The sequence below is a fragment of the Monodelphis domestica genome, chromosome 2 (genome assembly GCF_027887165.1).
Source record: "Monodelphis domestica isolate mMonDom1 chromosome 2, mMonDom1.pri, whole genome shotgun sequence".
In the NCBI taxonomy this organism is placed as follows: domain Eukaryota; kingdom Metazoa; phylum Chordata; class Mammalia; order Didelphimorphia; family Didelphidae; genus Monodelphis; species Monodelphis domestica.
Window position 1 is genome coordinate 364,529,248 of NC_077228.1, and position 15,598 is coordinate 364,544,845.

General features: G+C 33.8%; 1 pseudogene; it reads right to left on the bottom strand.

Moving 5' to 3' along the window:
• Positions 1 to 8,507: 8,507 nt before the first annotated feature.
• On the bottom strand, positions 8,508 to 11,220 carry LOC100619136 (histone-lysine N-methyltransferase SUV39H1-like; annotated as a pseudogene).
• Positions 11,221 to 15,598: the final 4,378 nt, after the last annotated feature.

The following is a 15,598-nucleotide window of genomic DNA, read 5'->3' on the forward strand; positions in this document are numbered from 1 at the left end:
ATCATAATCAACTTACTTCCCCACCCTCATTCTGGGTAATTTCCTTCTATCTTCTCTACTACTGAGAGTAATTTTTGAGAATTACAGATATCCTCTTTCCATGTAGACATAAAACATTTTGACTTTAATGGGTCCCATAAATTCTCTTCTGTCTCATGTTTGGACTTCAAAATTTTGTTTAGCAATTACTTTTTTGACAATCTGTGTTCTCTTCCATTCACATATATTATCATCTTTTAAATTGTATAGTATTTAAATTACCTTTGTTTTGGATTCTTTTTCTGATAATTTCATTATAATTTATTATCTTAATTATTGAATAGTAATGTGTAGGAATAGGAACTTTTACATGTTTTGACTATAATGAAAGCAGTGATTAAAATAACATTTTTGCTCATGTAGATGGTCTTGTAAATATAATAGACCTTAACTTCCACCTCTTGTGAATTCTGTGGAGATTAAACTAACTAGAAGATTCATTTACAAAAACATGAATAAGAGTACATTAGATTTCTTGTAGTAAATTTAAAAATTCTTTAAACACTAAGATGAAAATAAATGATATTTTATTTTCATTGTTATATCCTTGGACTTGTCAAATTATAGACTTCACCTGTTCAAATAGAGTTTTTGTGGCAAGGCATGCACTTACCCAGTATATTTTTCAGATGGATATTAAAAGTAAATAAAGATGCTGTAATCCAACAGCAGTTTATGTTGTACGGTAAGTTGATCAATTATAGACATTGCTGAATACTTTACAGTCTCCTGGGAGTGAATACAATTTTCCTCTCTCTCCCCCCCAACCCCAACAGAAGCATTGTTTCCATGGCAACATCAACTAAGTGCTCTTTCATAATCTACTTATAGATGCTTCTAGACATTACCTAAAATTGTTATCAGATTTTGAAAGTTCCAACTGCTTCACAAAAAATAGTTGTACTTTATTAATCATACAGTACCAAAGATTGTGAATATATGATATTTGTCAAATCAAAGAAATTTCCCTATTGGTGTTCAAGAATAGGAGTATCAAGATGGAGTAAAAGGAAGTTATATAGTTTAGTTCATCCACCAAACCTCCTGCACAAATATCTCAAAAATATACCAGACCAAATTCTGATTGAGAAATTCAATAAAAAGTCAATGAGTCTTTTTTACAGTTTACTTAAGCTTAGATAAACAATTAGGTGCATATTTGATGGGGACAAAGCTTAGCTTCGGTATTCTAGCATCTAAAGACTGATAAAAGGAACCAGAATGTGTACTAAGGAAGAAAGAGATCACAGGGCATTGCTTAACTAGTAAAGAGGAACAGTTGCTGTCTGACAGCTCTATTATCTACTACCCAGTTCTGAGTATAAATCTATATTAGAGAAAAATACTCAGTTGTAAAAGTTCTGGCTATATCTGTCCTGAGTAAGGAACAAGTTTTGGCAGAGAACTCAACTGTTTGACTGAACCTACTAGCAGATGAGAGGCTCTGTTCTAGCCTCTAATCCAATATGGAAAACAACCGTGAAATAATTAGGGCAGAAGTAACAGAACAAAGGGGAGCTACAGTTGAGTTACTCTGAGTTTACTAGGCAAATAGTAGCTGAGTTCAGTTGTAATTTAGTAAAATTCCCAGTTAGGAACACACTAACAGACCCAAATTTGGGATTAGAAACATGTAGAATTCAGATCAGGAAGACTGGGGCAGGCTTTGTCTCAGATCTTATCACTTGCAGCACTCCAACTTGAGCTGTGAAAATAGAAGAAGAAACTAACAGCACAGAATTTCAATCCAGACTCCCCTTTGCCATATTCCAGAAGTGTGTAGAGTCCAGCACTAACTTTATTCCAAGTCAAGAAGACTGGAAGAATGAATTAAGAAGCAAATGAAAAAATTCATCATAAACAGCTATTATTTTGACAGAGAAGCTGAGGAAATAAATCTAAGAGAATTAATTTAAAACATTTTTACATGTAAAACTTCAATGGAATATATAATTTGGACACAAGTAAAGTAGCAATTACTAGGACAATTGCAGAAAGAATGAAAAAATAATGATTTTTAAAAATGAAAATAATTTTAGTTAAATAGCCAGTTATCAAGTAAATTCACATGTATTATCACCATTTCTGTATATTAATATCAAAGCTATGCAAGAAGAAATAATAAAAGATATTCCATGTAAAATGACCAAAGACAGAACAAAGTATCTGAGGATATACCTATAAAAATACTCAGGAACTACATGTACATAATTATAAAATACTTTTTATTCTAATAAAGTAAAATTTAGTTTACTGGAGAAATAGTAATTCATAGGAGGGAAAAGCCAATAAAAATGAAAATGACACAAATGACAATTCTACTTAAACCAATCTACTTATTCAATGTCATCTTAATTAAATTACAAAAAAAAAAATTATTGAGCTAGAAAACTGAAAGAATCCACAATTCAATTCCTGAAACCCCCAAATCAAATCTTTCAACAATATGACATCCAAAATCCAGAAATCCTATGTCAAAGAGTCAGAAAAGGAATCAAATAATAATAAAAAGACAGCAAGTCTATGTTATGAAAAACAACTGGAAATTATATAGACTGAGTAGATAATGCAGAGCTTCTCTGTCAATAGTGACCAGATGTATTCTTCTAATATGATGACATTTTTGTGTTCTGAACCCTTTTGGAAGTCCACTAAAGTCTACAAACCTCCTCTCAGTATAATATTTTAAATACATAAAATAGATATAGTTAATAAAGAAACCAATTTTATTAAAAATGGATATAAAGTGATAAACAAAATAATGATTGTAAAATAATAACTAAACTTTATATTTTGTTCTTGTCTATGTCATCCAACTCTTCATGATCTCTTTTGGGGTTTCATGAGGTTTGCCATTTACTTCCTTAGCTTATTTTACATAGTAGCATATTTGAGTTAAGTAATTTGTCCAGGCTCACACTGGTAATAAATAAGTGGCTGAAGACAGATTTTAACTCAGGAAAACAACTCTTTCTGACTCCAGGCCCAGCACTATGTAACACTGTACCACTTAGCTGTTCAAACTTACTCTTACTATATTCTAGATACTGTGCTAAATACTTTACAATTATCTCATCTGGTCCTCACAACTCTGGGAGGTAGATATTATTTTTAACCATATTTTACAAAAAGAGAAACATCAACAAATAGAAGTTAAGTAATTTGCCCAAGTCTCAAAGCTAATAAATATCTGAAGTCACATATGAACTTAATTTTCCAGACTTTGGGCCTCACATACTATGAATTATGACATCTAGCTATCTTCTAAAAATTCTTGAATCTCTTGTTAAGAAATCTCTCTTCTAGCTCTCCTTAACTGGATGGTAGTTATAGACCAGTCACCACAAATTCATTCTTACTTGTACACATGTTGCATCTGTGTTCAGGATTTTACAACACACCACTTCTAAGATCACGATTAGGTCTTTTCTTTGTTTCCCTTTCCAGTTTTACTCTTTGGCCAAAAGTCATTTCTACCTACCATGTTTGCTTGTGATAACTATAGGAAACATCAGGAATTGTTGGATTGTGTCGCTAATCAAAATACTATTTACCCAAATGCTTTTGATTTTTCATATGTAAAGTGAAAACTCACCTTTTTTAAAAAAATTAACTATATCCACTTTCACATACAGTTTCTGACTCTAATCATCTCTGAGTCTATCTACATAAATACTTCTATATTACTCTCTCTTTTCAATCCTCAATGTGATGAGCCTAGTATTGATGACCATGATCAGTCTCATGCAAATATTTTCCATTGGCATTCTCATTTCTAGTCTTTACTCATCTCTGCTATCTTCCATAGTGTGATCAGGATTAATCTTTCTTTTGTATAAATTTGGTCCTGAAATGTTTCTACTCAAATATTCCAAAGATTCCTCATTGGCAAGGTTATAAAATTCAAATTCTTAGTTTGTCACTCAATGTCTTATATAATATCACATTATCTTTCCAGCCTTATATTATATTTCTACTGTTCATGAATGCTAAGTTCCAGATATCTCCAGCAAGTTACAGGACACAAATATAATAGATTTGCTATTTTAAATTTTGATATCATATCATTTCTTAAAAGTGCTGGTTTTGATAGTGGAACTGATAGAGTTGCATCATTTTCCTGCAAATTTTCACTTAAAATGCTGGTGATAATAGTGGAAGTGCCATAGTTCTATCATATTCCTGCAAATTTTCACTGCTGGGGCCCCTTTGGCAGAGGAATACACTCTAGAAGGGGTTTTGAAAGCCCTGAGAGTATTCTGATTGTTGTATATCAACTGTCTCTGGGAACAGACCAAACCCCTTGGTAAAAGTACTGCCACAGACAAACATGACATGTTGGGGGCACATACATGACATCTTCTTTAACGTCTGATCCCTATGGGAGGGCATTGAATGTAGCACACAAATATAAATAAAAGGAAAACACCCTGGGGCTCAACAGCAAGCAATAACAGCCATGTTACTCAGCCACATTTATCCATCTCACCTGGCTCCTGCATTCACTTTATCCTCAGGCATTTCTCTCTGGGAATTGTACAATTATATATTGATCAGTTTTCTCAAAATATACCACCCCATTTGCTCCTTTGCTTCAGATTCTACTGAGTACAATTGAAAACTCCAGCAGAAGTGCTGATATAATCAGGCAATACCATGTCCACCACCACCTGCTAGCAATAGCCTCGACATAGGGGAGGTAGCTTTGTCAATATTTTTGTGCACAGATAGCTGATCATTCCTTCCTCTTTCTCTCATTTCTGCACCTTTCTTCCCGTGTACTGACTTATTAACTCTGTCAGGGCTGTCTATATACTGTTTTAGGAATGGAAATAGAAAACACACTCAGCTGATTCAATCCAGATAGGTACTGTACTAGATTGTATTTGATATCACAGATTCATCATCCTGTGCTTCCCATATCAAAACAAATATAAATTCAACTACAAAGATATTTCTTATGTACTTCTTATGCGCAGATCATTGTACTAGGCACTGGAGTCAGATCTGGCAGTTATATAGCACTTTAAGGTTTGCAAAGTGCCCCATGTGTATTATCTCATTTGAACCTTACATTTACCATATAAAATAAGTGGCATTATTATCCCCATTTTACATATAAGGAAACAAGCTAACAATTTAAGTAAATGGCTTCCTGACTCCAAGTCCAAAGAATATTTACCTTCCTCCTTCTATCAAGATCTGAAAAGATATTGTCACACTTTACAGTAGAGTAGGAAAAGAAGCCCATGTAGAAAACTATAACACTCAACATAATAGGTTAAGATCATTTGTGGGTTGTGAAAAATAGTATTTTAAGTCATTTGCAGTTGTTGACATTTCTATAGGGAAGAGTAAAGTATATCTTTATAATTTACCAAGTAACTAATATTTTTTTCATAAGTTCATATTCTAAACATGCACAATCCAGTCTTCCTATTGCATATTCAGATATTTTTGTTTTACCTAATACTAATAGAGAAGTCAGAGTCATCATTTATATATTGAGACTATCTTATTAAGGAAGGACCATCCTGAGGATAGGTGTTTAAACCTTTTTTTTTCTTTTTCCATTGACTCATGCTTTTTTTGTATTTCTTTTTCTGAAATCAAAAAGACATGTTTCTTTTATAAATTTAAAAATATTTCCCCTCCCTGCTGTAAAAAAAAAAATCATTATTTAAATTGCAAAGTTTAAATTCCTTTTGAGAAGAATTTTAGGTAAAGAAGATGCTACCTCTCTGAATCCAGAACTGAACTGTAGGAGAAGCCACCATGAAGAAGCCTCCAGACCACAAGTTGCACAAAATTGAACTTTGGGTGTGGTTGATTGAACATTTATTTGTATGTATACTTTAATGCCAAAGGGGACTGCCCCCTAACGGCTTTTTGTCAATGTGTCCAGTAATTATTGGTTTTATTCTTTTCTTTCTCTTATCCTCAAATTATTGTAATCTTTAAATTGATTATGTTTTCATGATCCTTTGGAAAAAAATTAATTTTTTTGCAAATGATCACACGGGAGAATGTAAAAAATAGACTCGAATACAGGACTACAATCCCCATGAGCCTTTGCTCCACTTCCCCAGAATGCCTTGTAATCTCACCTGGGCCAAGATCGAGAAGGTATTTAAGCTGATTCAAAGGCTTTTGGGGGGCTCTTGGCTCTTTTGGACTTCTGTTTTGGAGCAGGCGAGTCTCTTCCATGATGTGAGGTTATTTTGTCTAGGCCTCTAGCCTAGGCACATGTTTCTTACTTGTATATTTTTTAATCTTTAACCTTTAATAAACCTCTAAAAAATATAATACTCCTTGCAGAGAGAAACTAATTTCTACCTGCCTCAGTCTCCCCATATTCCTAAATTTTAATCTTTACACTGCTAAGTGAAAAAAAAATAAAACCCTTATAAGAAGTAAATTTATTTGAGCAAAAACAATTACTTCTTTGGTTATATAGTAATAGTAATTAAATCCCTAATGACCAATTAAATATATTCAGTCCAACCATAAATTAACATTCAATATTCTTATAAAAATGCTATAAATTATCCTTGATTAGAGAAATAGAAGTTAAAACAACTCTAAAGTACCACCTTACTCCTATTAAAATTGACCAAATTACAGAAAAGGAAAAGGAAAAATACCAGAGGAGATGTAGGAAAACTGGGACACTAGTTCACTGTTAGTGGTGTTGTGCTCTGATCCAACCAGTCAGAATAGCAACAAAGAACTATGCAGATAGGGCTCTAGAACTGTATATATCCTTTCATCCATCAGTATCACTACTAGGGTTATACCACAAAGAGATAAAAAAGAGAAAAAGGACTCATTTAAACAAAAATATTAAGAGCATATTTCCTTGTGGCAACAAAAAAGTGGAATTTAAGTGGTATATCAATTGGGGAATGGTTAACCAAGTTTAAGTATGTGATTGTGATAGAATACTATAGTGTTTTAAGAAATGACAAGCAGGGTGATTTAGAAAAATCTGGAAAGACTTTCATAAAATGATACAAAGTGAAGACAGCAACCAAAAGAATATTGTACACAGTGACAGCAGTATTTTTTGATAACTGTCAATGTCCTAATTATTCCTTTTTTGAAAATTTTACTTCATTTTGCCCCAATTACATATGAAAAGTTTCCAACATATCAAAAATAATTTTGAAACTTGAATTCTCTACCTCCCTTCTCCCTCCCCAGAAATGATAAACAATATCATATAGATTTTACACATGAAATCTACAAACATTTTTCTCATCTTAATCCTTTTGTGAGAGTTCTGGAATTTGGCTATAATATTCCTGACAGTTATCCTTTTGGGATCTCTTCAGAAGATGAAGTTCTAGAATATGAGGTTCTAGAATATGGTTCTATGAACCTATGGTTCTAGAATATGAGGGTAGTTTTTCTTGATAATTTCATGAAAGAGGATCTCTAAGTTCTTCTTTCCTTCCTTCCTTCCTTCCTTCCTTCCTTCCTTCCTTCCTTCCTTCCTTCCTTCCTTCCTTCCTTCCTTCCTTCCTTCCTTCCTTCCTTCCTTCCTTCCTTCCTTCCTTCCTTCCTTCCTTCCTTCCTTCCTTCCTTCCTTCTTTCCTTCCTTCCTTTCTTCCTTCCTTCCTTCCTTCCTTCCTTCCTTCCTTCCTTCCTTCCTTCCTTCCTTCCTTCCTTCCTTCCTTCCTTCCTTCCTTCCTTCCTTCCTTCCTTCCTTCCTTTCTCTCTCTCTCTCTCTCTCTCTCTCTCTGTCTCTCTCTCTCTCTTTCTCTCTTTCTCTCTCTCTCTTTCTCTCTTTCTCTCTCTTTCTTTCTTTCTCTCTTTCTCTCTTTCTCTCTTTCTCTCTCTCTTTCTTTCTTTCTTTTTTCTTTCTTCTTTCTTTCTTTCTTTCTTTCTTTCTTTCTTTCTTTCTTTCTTTCTTTCTTTCTTTCTTTCTTTCTTTCTTTCTTTCTTTCTTTCTTTCTTTCTTTCTTTCTTTCTTTCTTTCTTTCTTTCTTTCTTTCTTTCTTTCTTGTCTTGCAGGTAGTCCAAAATTCTTAGATTCTCTCTCCTGTATTTTTTTTTCCCCCAGTGAGATAGTTACCATTTTCTTCTATTTTTTCCCCATTCTCTTGACTTTTTTAAATTATTTCTTGAGGTTCATGAAATCATTAATCTCCACTTGCCAATTCTAATTTTAAGTTCTGGTTTTCTTGAGTGAGCTTTTGTATCTCCTTTTGCATTTGGCTAATTCTACTTTGTAAAGAGTTATTTTCCTCAGTGAATTTTATAACTCTTTTTCCATATAGCTAATTCTGCTTTTAACAAGTTTTCTTCAGGGTATTTTAATATATTTTTTCATTTTTTAAAAATTTATATTCTTCATATATATGTGTATATATATATTTCATTTCAATTACAAAGCAATTCTGCTTTGTAAGGAGTATGTTTCAGCAGATTCTTGTACCTCTTTTACCAATTGGCCTATTCTGTTTTTAGTTATTAATTGCATAAATATTCTTGTGCTGCCTTTTCTTAGCTGTTGACTCCACAATTTTCCTGTATTACTCTAATTTCTTTTACCAATTTTTCTTCTACTATTTGATTTTTAAAATCCTTTTTGAACTCTTCTATCAATTCTTTTTTGAATTGAAAGCAAATCTTATTTTCTAGGAGACTTAGGATGCTCATGAATGGAATATAATAACCTCTCTTGAGGGAAAGAAGAGACCTGCGTTCTTCCCAAATATCCCCTACAGGGGACTAAAAAACTCATCCAAACATGTGCAAACTGTGAGAGGGTGAGCAAGGGGATAGGTAAACTCTGGATCCCCCTGGCCAAGGAGAGGGGTTAGGGAGGTGGGGGATGGCAGTAATTCCATTGCCCTGAAATGCAGGTCAGGTCTTTGTTTTTTTCAATATAGACAGTCAGTCCCTGCTCAGAGACCAGGGACACTATTGTTCTGGGTTGTCTAGATTCAAAGGAAGGAGACAACTGTGGCTATTAAAAGAGGTATTTATGGTGTAATTTGGTTTCACATTTGCACTCAATTCTCAACCGAACCTTGCATGTTGTAGTCAAGGGTTAGTTCCTCGCCTGCTCAGATAGTTCAGGTAGCAAAAAAAGTCAATTCATGATAGGCGCTCATCCGGATTATCAATAAAGAAATTGTAGCCCTGAAGGTTGGGGTTACATCTATGGTTAATAAAGTGAGAGACATGCTCATAGTATAGTACATCCACCACATAGACATCCACCATGTAGTCCAAATCAAAAAAGTAGGTGATCCAGCCAATCATAGATCTGCACCCACCACTCAGGCTCCTCAGAGGTGATGATCTCACCCACATATTCCAGGACAAAGCTGTGGAGCAAATCTTCTCCATTGTATGGACACCCCAGCCTCGCCCTTTTGATGTCAGGAAGATGCACAGACTGTAGCTAATGGCACTCTGCACCATATGGTCAGGACAGTCTCTGCAGCAGTGTTAATAGGAGTTGCACTCCTAGATGGTCTGGCCAACTTATAGCCGCACCTGATCTTGGATGTTAGAAGCAAACTTGTTGAGGATACACTTGGGCAACAGTCATTGACTGGGGCTTCCAGACAGTTTTTACACTCATAGCCGAAGGCTACCTTGTACTCATTGATGTATGAAAAGCCCCTGTGGGACCCATTTAAGTCCACTTTGTTTTCCACCGAGATGCTGCCCACCTTCGAGTGTCTAGCATTCAGTTCTCACTCCCAACGCAGCAGAGCCTTCCCCTGACAGCCCTTCTACAATAAGAACTCTCCAGGGCGGCATCTAGGTGGCAAGGATGCACTGTCCTAGGCTGTCTCCCAGTTTGGCAGATTGTCTCTCCCTTCATATCTTGTAGAACTGCTTCAAGGTGCTTGCACACCTCCAGTTTTAGAGTGATGTAAGGAAAGGGGTGTTTAACATTTTCCAGGGCTGCACTCTTATCAGTGAGTTAACCTCAAGGTTTCTTTTCTGCCTTGAAACTGTGGTTATGGTCTCATGCTTCCCTGTGGCTTTAAGTGCTCTTGTGTGTTAATGCTCCTCCTTATCCTGACTCCCCAACCCAGGACAATGATCTGGTTCTGTGTATGGATAATGTGACAAAAATCTTGCACCTAGAGCCAACAAAGGGACCCCTGTAAACTTTTTCTGAGCTGTGGTTCAACTCTCTGCTCTTTATCATCTCTGGTTGAGAATCCCAGAAGCCTTTTCTGCTGATTCAGCTACTCATAAGGGACAGGCCTTGGAATGTTGCTTGGTGCTCCACTTCTACACCTTCTAAGTTGTTTTTGGCTTAAAAATTATTTTACCCTCTATTTTTGTGGGTTATGCTACTCTAAAATTGATTTTGAAATTTATTATGTTGGTTTTTGGAGGGTAATTTGGTAGAGATCATGTGGGTCCATGTATCTTCTCCATCATCTTGGCTTCTTCCCTTTCTTCTAGTTATTCTCAGCAGCATAGTGATTCAAGTTAATCTCAAAGATTCATGATGAAAAATGTCACTCCTCTCCAGTGAAAGAATTGATGGAATTTCAACATAAACTGACACATACTATATTTCACATTCTTTCTTCTCTTTTTTTTTCCTTTTGGTTATTTGAGTTCACTTCCACAAAATTACTAAAATATATATTTTTATATGATTGTATATATAAAATCTAGATCAACTTGGTTATCATCTTAGGTAATAAAAAGAAGTCAGAGAGAGGGAGGGAAGAAAGGAAAGTAGGAAGAAGGGAGAGAATTTGCAACTCAAAACTCTAGAAGTGTTTATATTGATTTTACCTATAATAGGGGAAAAATAAAATATTACTAAAAAAAGTTCCTCCTTATGCTTACTAGCTATATTACCTTAAAGTATTCATTTAATTTGTTTTTTAATAAGTAAAATAAAGTGTTTGAATTGATAGCTTCAAATCCTCTTTAAGCTATGAATTCATTATAAATATTAAAGATAACAATTTAACAGGCAAATATGCATAATTTAAAACAAGTATAATAATCATAAAGATTACTTGGTTATCTTTGATAACAGTGCTATTCATAATTCTCTTTAACTATCTCTTTTTATTTTATTAATCTATCCCTTCCACTCCCCTCACTTAGTCAAGAGTAAGAGGAGAAAAATAAATCCCTCAATACATACATACCTAATCTTGCAAGACAAATTTGCACATTGGTCATGTCCAAAAATATGTATCTCTTTCTAAATTTTCAGTTGAGCACCTCTGGCAGAAGGCAAGTGGCATGATTCATATTCATTCTTTTTGGATTTGTGTTTTATCAAGGGAGCATACAAATAGGGATGACTTCTGTATAAGAAATTCTGTAAGAAACATTACAAAATAACTGTGTAACCAGAAGAGGAGAAAAGCTACTCCCCTCATCAGGTAATGAAAAGAGAGATTTCATATACACATAGAGACACATTAGAAACTATAAAAAATAAAATATATAATAATAAAAATAAAAATATAAAATATAAATAAATATAAAAGCACTAATGAATCAGAGTAAGTTCTCTGATTGTTTGATTAAGTACTTTATGAAGCATTTATGTAAAAATATAGTCAGGAAACACACACTAAGAAAAGATGTGGTTGTGTTTTAAGCTGTTTCTAAAGAAAGAATGCCCATAATGATGAAATTATTTTTTCAAAGTCTCAAGGAATTATTACACTGAGGTAAGTCCATGAACAAAGTTAAAATATATATATATATATATTTTTTTTTCTTAATATAAGCACCTTTTGGTCCACTTGAATATTCACTTTGAAACCTGATCACAGCCATGGGGTATGGTTTCCTTTTGGCTTTATATAACAGTCCTGCTGTGATTTCTGAAAAAATGAATTTTTTGAGCCACAGGATATACTTGTTAAATTAGAGAGATAATATTCATTAAGACATGTGAACATCAATATTTTCTCCAATACTTAATCATTACTATTCACAGTTGAATTTACTGATGATTTTTCTTTTAAGCCTTGAGCCTGCTGTTAGGGAAGAATTTAATATTCAACAGAAACTTTTCTTTGCTTTTTGAATTGGATTTAAAATCCTAATATGTTTTTAAAAGTTCCCTGCTAATTTCTATGCTTTCCTTTACTGTACTTCTTCCTGATATAGTCTCATACTTTCAGCTCAAACTAGGTGACTGGCTCTCAACAAAGTTTTGTTTTTTCCCCTCATCAGTAATATGTTAACTGTTTCTTATTTATTTTGTCATGACTGATCATTAAAATTTGTCATCTCCTTCATTAATGAATCAGTTACTTAACAGCTGTTATTCTAGGCAAATCATCTAACCTCTCTGTGTCTCAGGTTCTATACGTATGAAACAAATATAATGAAAAAATTATAATTTATAAAAATTACAAGCTAACACATTTATGGCATTATCCTTGTCATCAACACCAAAGAAAAATATATATTAGATGCCAAGATTCTTCTCTGAAATATTCTACTTATACCCAGTTATCCCAGCAGCAGTGAATGTGTCTAGATTTGTATAGCTATTTAGCTTATTTGTTTTATACTTATATTCTCATATGTTTAGCTTATAATTTTTCTTGCTTCCCCTAAGGATGTGACATATATAAGGACCATTTCTCTATTTTTCATTCAACTTTAGAAATGTGCTCTTGTGGGTGATTGGTAATCTTGAAGTTCTCAGATCCTTAGAGGAGTATTTCATTTCCCACACTATCAGTATCAATTTAGTCTTATAGGAAAAACAAAAAATAAAAAAAAATTGGGAGTTGGGAACATATAAGTCTCAGAGTTTATTTAGTTCAACCTACTTCTGAAAAGAAATATCCTATAAGACTACTTCAATATATCACTACTCACCTCTCAGAGAAAGCTATTTAATGGAGCAACAAAATGTGTAGTGGATGGAAACTTGATTTCAAAGCCTCCTTCTGATATATATTGATTGTGTGACTCTAGGCAAGTCACTTAAAGTCTCTTCAAGACCATCTTTTGTTGAGAAGGTATTGACCTCTGTCAGTAATTGGAGTTTTCTCACTGTATTTCCTATCCCACTGTTCTGCTCCCTTATCCACAATGAAGGAAAATCCATTGCTCCAGGCAATATATAATCTTTTATTTTGAAGTTTTTACTAATGTTAAGCCTGAATTTATCTCTTTGAAACTTCCATCTATGGAATATAGGTCTGTCCTCTGAGACCAATTGAAACATGGGAAACCTCATTATAACATAACTCTTGAAAATATATAACTCAGTCCATGAAACTACTCTTGGCTTAGAGACACCATTTATTGAAAACATTTAGGGATTCTGTGAAGGGGAAGTTGAAGAGGAATTATAATCTACCTGTCAAGAACCACATGAGGGATTCCCATTACTCTTCCCAATCTTCCATCGCTTCCTGTTGGTCATGTCATAGGGTTGCAGAGTCTTTGGGGCATGAGCTAGCTCATCCCTCAGTTTGTTTGCATGTAGAATATACCATTCTTTATGTCCTACCTCAATTTCCTGATCAACTGAGTTTGTCCCATATAAAGGAATTTAAAGTTATTGATTTTATAGGCTTCCCCTCTTGTCTCTCAGTCTGATTGAATTCACTTACATTGTTGATAATCCTATTCATTCCAATGACTCATTTAAGCAGAAGATGCCCAAACTCATGAGAGATCTTCAAGGAAAGGCACATTTCTAGCTACTTTCCATTTCTTTCTAAAATTTCTAGCTTTTTTTTCTACTTAGAAACATCACTATAAGCTACTCTTGATATTTCCAGTATTAGAATTGTTCAGTGATGGTATAGTTAGGTTTTAAATTTTTACTTTTTAAAAATTAATCCATATTTGCATCAGTTCAGAGAACTAAAGGTAATTAAAATCATCTGCTAGTGCAGTTCGGCATCTGCTCTGCTACTTAAATATTACAGTACTACCAAAGGCACTGAGAGGTTAAGAAATTTGCCCAGGTTCATCCTGCCAGCACATGTCAAAAGCAGGACTTGAACTGAGAACTTTATTAACTAAAGGGGACTCTCTCTATACTATTCCACACTGTCTATCATGTGATTTCATGAAGATATATTGTCATCATTTGGAAATGAGGTTGGTTTAGGCAACATTATGAATTTTTCCCAACTATTAACCTTATAAGTAGAGGCATTACATGTAACAATTCCTGTTAGAAAGGAGTGATAACTGAAAGGGCTGACAATAACCAATTGCATGCCATTATTGATGATAATCAATTTTGCTCCATTGTTCCATATCTAAGTTAAACCATAACCATTCAGATGCTGATTTGGGAATTAGTTCATCTGTTCAAATGTCTCAAACAATAATCTTTGTAATAATAAGGCAAACTAAAAATACATCAGATCAGTTTAATGTTTCTGTCTCTATGCCTAATAAATGATTTGTCTAGGCAGCATGACCAATACTTAATTATATTCTTGCTAAGTTCACTGAACCTGAATAGGCAGAGAGGTAAATATAGTCTCAGAAATAACAGGAAGAATGTTCTTGCCAGGCTTCTCTCTCAGTGATGCGCCTGATTGCTGGTTATACTTAGCCAAATCAATGGAAAAGAAAATTGTGAATGAAATAAAGGCTATTTATTATTCATATATTTTATTCATATAGCTATTATTTCTTGGACTTTGCCAAGTACTGTTGTTTTTTCCTCCATAATTACATACTTCTTATTTTCAGTGTCATGCTGCCATTAGTAATGCATGTGTCATACTATTGAATAAGGTTTGATTTTATGGTGCACAGGAAGGAAAAAAGACTTAAAGAGTTCTTGGAGAAACTTTAAAGATATTAGTAGGTGCTTGCTGAACAGAATTCATCTTTATAATTATAATTGCTATATTTAATTAAAAAAAAACCCTACAAATGTTGTCCCTCAGGTTTCTCTTGTAAGATGGTTTTCCAATGTTTAAATTTCAAATGGTTTTCTGCTCAGTATAATATAAATGAATCTGTCACTAATCTCATCACTATTCACATTCTTTTCACTCCAATATATGTTTATAAATTGCTAATATTCACATCCCATGGAGGAATTATATTTTTATTCTTTAACTGTATATAAATAGATTTTGTTTTCTCATGTCCAAGATCTTAAGTGAATATTTCTTAGCAATTTCACTTTTTAAAAAATCACAAAAAGTCTATGGCTATAATTTTCCATTACTGAAAATTGACGATTTTGCTTTTGGCACTTTGAACTTAACAGTCATTTTAAAAAATACTTGCTTATTAGATAACCAGGATGAGTTCAGAAAAACCTAGAAAGACTCATGTGAACTGATGCAAAGTGAAGGGAGCAGAACCAGGAGTATACGCAATGATACACATATTGTACAGTGATAGTCCGTGAAGGACTAAACTATTACCAGCAAAACAAAGTTCCAAGATAACTTCAAGAGACTCGTTATAAAAAAAAAATGCTATCATAGCAAATGAAAGAATTTTTGGAGTCTGACTGAAGATCAAAGGATGCCATTTTTCACATCATTTCCTTCTTGAGTTGTTTATTGAATGTGGGATGTGTCTTCTGTCATAGTGTGAG